We start from the raw sequence: 7956 nt of genomic DNA on the forward strand, positions 1-7956 counted from the left end.
AAAGTTGATAAATTAGTGTTTATACAATAGATCAAAAAGTATTATTAAAATTTATTTGTCTTGTTGAAAACTAGTGTGGCTGACGGAAGTGACATATGACGTGTCACATGTGTCTCATTGTGACATATAATGATTAATTTTTAATAGTAGAAATTGATGTAATTTTGAATAGAAAAATTAGTTTACCTTTTTATCTAATGTATATAATTCAATTAACCTATTTTGTAAGTAGGGAGGGAAAATGCAATTTAACTCCTGAGAGGACTTCATAATATTTTTATTAATTTTTTATATTATATAACTATATCCTGTACTACAGTGATATTCTTTAATGGTCCAATAAGCAGTCATTTTCAAATAAAGAAGAAATGGTGTTTTACTGCTTTGTCTTTGGTTGAATTCACCATTGAAGAGAGGTAGATGATTAGTCAAAACACCATTGCCACACTTCTAAAATCAGTGTATTTGACCAATTCATTTATTTTCAGCAAATCATTTTTTTAAAAAGGAAGTTTAAATGTTGAGTATTTAACATTTCCTTCTAGTTGGAGATTATCATATATAATTATGCAATCCTAATCCATAATTTAAATGGAAGTAATGCGAAAATTGAAGAAAGGAACCTAAATGCTTAGAAAAAGTTGATTTGAGGAAAGGGTCATTATCATGAATGAATATCCAAATAGACTTTGGACCCTCACTCCAACTGCAAATCACAGGGCATAACCCTAGGTTTGACATCAAGTTGGGTTTTATGGACCCTATTTTCCACCTATATGTATTTTTCTCAAATAACTTAGAATTAAAAACTTTCACTTCCAGCATATTTAAAACTTAATTTATACAATTATTTTTAAAAATTGAAATATTTAGAATATTGCGATTAAAGTGGTGAGTGAGAGACCCCACCAGCTTAGCCGACCGAGTAACATCTGAGCTCTCATTACCATTGTTGCAAATTTTTACAAGTTTAAGTAAGCAATTTCTTTTAGAGGTGAATATAATTAATTAAGAGGTTTGGGAGCTTAAGTGTAGTTTACAATAAATATCAAATTTATATATGGATTTTATTTTAACGTGTAATTTGATACATAAATTTTAATTTTTTTATTCAATTATACATATTTTAATATATAAATACATACATTTTTCATGGTAGATTAATATAATAGTTTGTATATGTAATATATAAATATAAAATAGTATTAATTTAATAATGTTGTTAGTGATTTCAAAATTTATATATCATATTACACATTACAACAACAACAACGTCCTTCTATGCCAATATTTTAATATAAGAAAGTACGGTTGAATTTTATTGTCAAACTTTCTGTTGCAGCATAAACCTTTAACAAGTTGTTATGACAAACAAAGTAATTTATTGTGTGGTAAATTATAAAATTAGTCCTCAATTATTAACATGTTTCTATTATGGTCGTTCAATTATAAAAATTTTTAACTTAGCCACTAATAGTTTTTATCATTTCTATTTTGGTCACTCTCCATTAAATAGTTAATGAAAGTGATGATGTGGTCTTTTTCTAACTTCTATAATACCACATTTAGTCATCAATACTTGCACATTCTATGAATTTGATCCTGATTCTAAATAATTCAATAATTTTAACTATCTACATTTATAAATTCTATCAATTTAATCGTTACGCACATATAATTATATTTAAAAACATATAATTCATTCTCTAAGTGTGCATAGATTGGCTTAAATGAATAGTTGTACTAGGAAGATTGTTTAATAAACTCATTCTTTGAGCTAGGCTTGTAGATGTAGGATTGTTTAATCTGAATTGCGTCAAAAAACTTGGTCTCTCACTATCCTCAACTCTCTTAGCATATCACTTTAGTCAAAGACTCTGTTACAACATCTAATTCGACAAAAAACTTTAATAAAAAAATCATGTGATTTTCCAATTGGTATCAAAGCAAACTTTAAACGCACTTGAAGAAGATCCTAAGCTTAGTTAGTATTATGAAAGCTATGAAGGAAGGTAGCTCAATTACTCGCACATTGTTACTAATCGGTTCGTCAAATTACACATATTGGAAGGCTAGTATGAAGGCTTTCAACATATAGGTGAAAGGACTTGGATTGCTGTATAAGAAGGGTGGACTCACCCAACTGTCACTACTACTAATTATACCATACTTCCCAAAAAAAAAAAGCAAGAAAAGCGAAATGCAATATTCAATTGAGTGAATATTGAATAGTTTAAGATCATCTCTATATGTGAGCCAACTAAAGAAGTTTGGACAATCTTTCAAAATCAACATGAAAGAAATATTGTTATTTATATAAGTTATACTATACATTGATCATAGTAATAGGAATGATCATAAAGCAATAAAAAAGAAAAATAAGAACACGTAGATTTTACATAAAAAAAATTTTATTGGAAAAACCATTAGTAGAGGAGAAAAAATTCATTAATGCTGAAACACAACAATATAAAAGGTTTGTGGCTATACACAATTTTTAAAAGGCTAAACAACCCGTCTAATAAAAGAAGTATAGTTTTATACGGATTCAACTTATGTGGCAAGATTTGTATCGTGGGAGCGGACCCCCGATCGAGTTTAGTGGTGGATGGGGATCTATGGTGGGCTACGGCTTCAGACTTTCACCCCCACAGATCCCCAATTTTGCCTCTCTATTTTATTTTTTTAACAAATAAGTTATACTTGTAACTTTTTAAACTAGATCAAACGGAATCCGAGTCACACATTTACTCCTTTTTACTTTGTTAGATGATTTTTTTTTTCTTTTGCTGATAATTATCTTGAGATATAATCTGGTTTCCTTTACTTATTTGATGATGTATGGGTTTGCGTGTGCTCTCATTCACTGTAGGGTTTTGTCAAACTTTCTGTTATAACATAAACCTTAACAAGTTATAACAGTCAAAAGTATTTTATCGTGACTTGCAATTTTTTAAACATGTTAATTAAATGTCGAGTTACATATGGGACTGGTGTCAAGTGGTAAGAACTAAGAAGGCTGCAGACAATTGTGGTCATAATATTTTTAATGATGGCTTTGGAGAGTGGGAGTGTGGATGAAGTAGATGAAAATGTCAGTGCTAATATTCTTTGAGTGTTTGATTGTGACAGATTTTCCAATACTGGACGGGGTAATCAATTGAGGAAATAGAAAATCAAGTTTTGACTTCCAGGGAAAGAAATCAAAGAAAGGTGTTGTTTCAACCTCCAAATCTGATCGCACTGTGAACCGTTTTTTTACTCAAAATAATCCAAAAAATAATTTATTATATAAATGACCCTAATTTAAAAATAATTATTTAAATAATTTAAAATGAACAATAAAATTAAATTATGAGGACTAAATTGTCAGCACCACTATTTTTTTTGTTAAAAAAATAATTTTTGAAGTTTTGGGCACTAAATGGCCAACACTTATATTTTTTTTTGTACTGACACACTAATGTCGGTACCTCCTTATCTGATTAAAAAAAAAATTTGGGTGTTAGGTGCCAGCCAACAAAAGCCCAAACACACCCAACAAAAGGGATGAGAATATTACAACATTAACCCTTCCTTGTTTTCTCATCTTTTTTATTTCCCAAGTTTAATTACATATTTTATATTTTAAAATAATATTAGACTGCTTATATAAAATATGTAATCAAGCTTGGGAAATAAAAAAAAGATGGGAAAACAAGGAGGGGTTAATGTTGCAATATTTCTATCTCTTTTTGTTGGGTGAGTTTGGGCTTTTATTGGCCGCACCTGATACCCTAAAAAATATAATTTTTTTAATTAGATAAATGTGTGCCAGTTATTAGTGTGCCAACACTCAAAAAATTTTGAAAAAAAATAAATAGGTGTCGGTCATCTAGTGTCTAAAACCTCAAAAATTATTTTTTAATAGAAAAAATAGTGGTGTCGGCCATCTAGTCCCTATAATCTAATTTTATTATTTATTTCAGGTTATTTAAGCGATTATTTTTTAATCAGGGTTATTTATGTAATTAATTATTATTTTGGTTATTTGGGTAAAATAACCCATTGTGAACAGATGGTTGACTGATTCTGACATAAGAAATAGGTAGAAAATCATATTAAAAGAAGCGAAAAGAACTTTGGAGTTAGGTCTTGGTGATGAAGATGAGGTAATTCAGGAGCTGGTAAGAATTGAAAAGGCACATGTTAAGGATAGGCGAGATGATTCATTCCAATATTCTGCTGTTTTTGAGATGGTTTCTTGTTTGAGTGTTTGGTGGAAGACGATATTTTGGGTGTTTATTTGTCCAAATTTCGGATGGCTGTCTTTTTCTAAGACTTCGTTAAGGTTGTCACATAAGTTGTTCTTTCCTGATTAAATGGTTTTGCTATTGATGTTGATAGAGACTTCTGGTTTGTGTGGTTATGAGTTATTTTTCTTCTTTTTATCTGGCTAGGGACCTGGAGTGTGCAAGGTTGGTTATACTAAGGGCGGGAATTTTCTTTCATGGCATACTAAGGGTGCTGGAATTTGGCATGGTCTTTTCATAGAGTCGTTCAAATTGGTGCCACCGTCGGTGATATACATGGATTCCATGTTTTAAATGTGTTGGTTATGTTAATGAATCTTTTGTGATGTGTTTTGCGGATTGTTTACTTTCTGGTGTACCTTTTCTGCTGCCTTTTTTTACTGTCTATGCCAACTGATTTTATTTAAATAAAATCACATGTCCGGCAAAAGAAAATTTGACAGAAAGGAAACCCTACGTGTTCTATTTTAGAAACAAGTATTCTAGACTTTACTCTACTACATAATGCCGCGACCAATTTAATATCTTTTACTATTCGAAAGGAAGATAATTTAAAATTAGAGGCGATTTCAAAAAAAATTTTAAACAGGATCGAAATTAAATTGTATATTTTTATAATAATATAAGTGAAATTTTATTATTTTAATAGTTTATATTTTTATAAATTTTAAAAGATTAAATCAATTTCTCCTTATTTTTGAGGGGGTTAAATTATAATTTTTAAAATTATAAAAAAAATTAAAGGTGAAAATTCCCATTTTAGGGAGGTCAGGCTCTACCAGCCCTCTTGGCTCTGCCCTATTCAAAATAATGTTAAACAATTTTTGTTAATAATTTATTAGGTCATTAGCAATCTAGTCATTCTCAAAATAAATAAGGGATTTTAATCTCCGAACTACAAAAAAAAATGAGATAATTAAATGTAGGTTAACATGTTATTTGTAAAATTTAATGTAAGAGAAAGAAAAAAAGAAGAAGAAGAAAGAAGATAAATACAACAATGAAATCACGGATACATGTAAATCTCTAATTGGTTGAATTTTAAAAATTAAAAATGAAAAAAAATTAAACACTACCACAAAATTAAAAATATTGCTACAAAATTAAAAATATTTAAAAATCTTAAAATATGATTTGGTTTTTTAGATTTTTTCTTTGATAGATTTTTTTGTGTGTTTTAATTTTTACAAAATTTTAAATTTTTATAAATTTTTTTTTACTTTTACAGAATCTTTTATGAATATTAAATTTTTAAAATTTTAAATTTTGAGTTTATTAAATTTATTATTACGAGAATTTTGTTAGTATTTTTTTCTTGAAATTTTAGACTTTCTATTTTTTATTTTTACTGATCATGGACTGACATTAAGGTCTGGTTTTTCATGTTTTTTATTACTTTTGAAAATTTTGATTTAAGATTTAAGTGTTAAGTATTGATGTCAAAAAGTGTTTTTGAAAACTAAAAAAATGTTCATTACACGTGATATTGTGGAGAAAAAATATGCATTTAAATAATTTTTAAATTCAATAACATTATGGTATTTTAATAAAAATATAAAAAAATAATTTATTGTAACCTATTTTTAATATTTTGATATATGAAATATAAAATTTAAGTATTTCTAAGTAATTAATATCAATTATCTATAAATTTTAAATTTAAATATATAAAAGTTATATTTGAATAATAAAATATAAATAAATTTTAATAGGAAAATAATTATATACCCAATATAAATAATTAAAACAATGCTTATAAAAACACTTTTAAATTTAAAAATACTTTTGAAAAATAATATAAAACAAAGCCTTACTATATTTTTCACAGCTCCATTTTAGTGAGATCAGCTTTTATTGAAGAAAATGAGGAGCACCATCTTATTTTTTTCTTTGTCCTTATAATTTATTCATGAAAATAGTTGGTTTTATTTGCATAATTCGTAATAGTATAGAAGGATCTTCACAAACTTTTTTCCTTTAACCCTAATAATAATAATATCAGATGCTCAATTTTGCCTCTCCTTGTAGCGTGCTTGCATCTATAACTTGTCAATAATATGTCAATTAACCATAAAACCAAGATTAGGGACAGCATTAGGGGCTGCTGTTCCCATGGAAAAGCTTGCTTTTGGTATCTTGTTTAAATTTGTTGTAAATTTAGGTCTATAAAAGAGAGTCCAAAACCCTACAAAAGCAGGCTCACTCACTCTTTACTGATACTGTAATTAAAACCCTCTCTTTCTACACGGGAAAAGAGTTGGACTCTTAAAAGGGGGATGGTGTTGGGTCCAGGGTGGGTGGAAGAACCTCTCTTAATTTTACATCTCAAACATAGGTTACACCACTCTTTCTCTCTCTTTTGTTAAAGGCCCCTCACAATTAATACATATATAGAGCAATCTATCATCTCCTGCTTGTTTTCCTATACATCTTACATAATTTTCATCTGTGTTTTTCCTACTTAATTAGATCATTCTTCTTGACTTCTACTTCTTTATTAGCAGAGTTGTCGGTTTGACATTTTGACTTCCACCATAGGGATGAAATTTAAAAAAAATGTGCAATTGAGGTTGAAATAAAATTTTTAAAATTTAAAAAAATAAGCAAAGATAATTTGAATTCAACACAAAACTGTATTTTTTATTTAATAAAGAAGCTAAAATTTATTAAATTAAACTATTAATATTTGAAATAGATTAAAGTTACAACCGTATCATTTAATTAAAGGATCATGACTCTAGTCGACTTTAACTGACCTTAAATTTGGGATTATGCTAACATATGCTTAAGTTAGCTTCGAGACTTAGGCTTGAGATTTACACCTCACTTATCCCTTGCTAACCTTGTTGTGTATGTTGATATAGATATCCTTTATTGCATCTTATTGTGTATATTGATTTTGAGTCCAAAATTGATTTAAGTTAATAAGTGACATACATGTTAGTATTGTTGAATTTTTAATTTCACTGATTAAATGTAGCGATAAAATTAGATAGTTAACTATGATTGAAAATGGAAACATAGAATGAGGTGAGGATGGATGGAACTTTGAAACATCAAAGACCAAACCATTTTAAGTGAATTAGGGAAATGGAAGAGGAAAAGCAAAAGTTAGCAAAGGAAATTTGCCCAGAAGCTGACCAACATCAATAGCCTTGCTGATGAAGGCATCCATTGGTCCATAACCCTAGTGGATATGCAGTTGTCAAATAGATTGCTTCCATTTACAAACACCAAAAAACAATAGTAAAGGCACCCAAGTCAATGGTATGACATCAATGAAAATGATATCCAATGCCACTTTTTTTATTCTTTTTTAGGGTAGAAAGCGATAATAAGAAATTTTGTATTGAGAGTCCATAAAAACGTTAAAAGAACCTTAAATTAAATTGTTATTATTATCTTTTAGAATGGCCAAAAATATAGTTTTATTTCACTAAGGGGCTAAAGGGCTTAAATTAAATTAATAATTTTTTGAGGAGGCTAAAAGTGCAATTTGTTCATTTAGTTAAGGGGACTAAAGCCCTTGTCTGCCCTTAGCTTTATCCTTGGACCATTTGAAATTTCAACTTAATGAATATCACTTTTTATACATCATGTGATGCCAAAGTTGATAGATTTTAGTTGTAGTTCAAGTTGATTATATGAATAATATTGTGAGTTA

The sequence above is a fragment of the Gossypium hirsutum genome, chromosome D08 (genome assembly GCF_007990345.1).
Source record: "Gossypium hirsutum isolate 1008001.06 chromosome D08, Gossypium_hirsutum_v2.1, whole genome shotgun sequence".
NCBI classification, from domain to species: domain Eukaryota; kingdom Viridiplantae; phylum Streptophyta; class Magnoliopsida; order Malvales; family Malvaceae; genus Gossypium; species Gossypium hirsutum.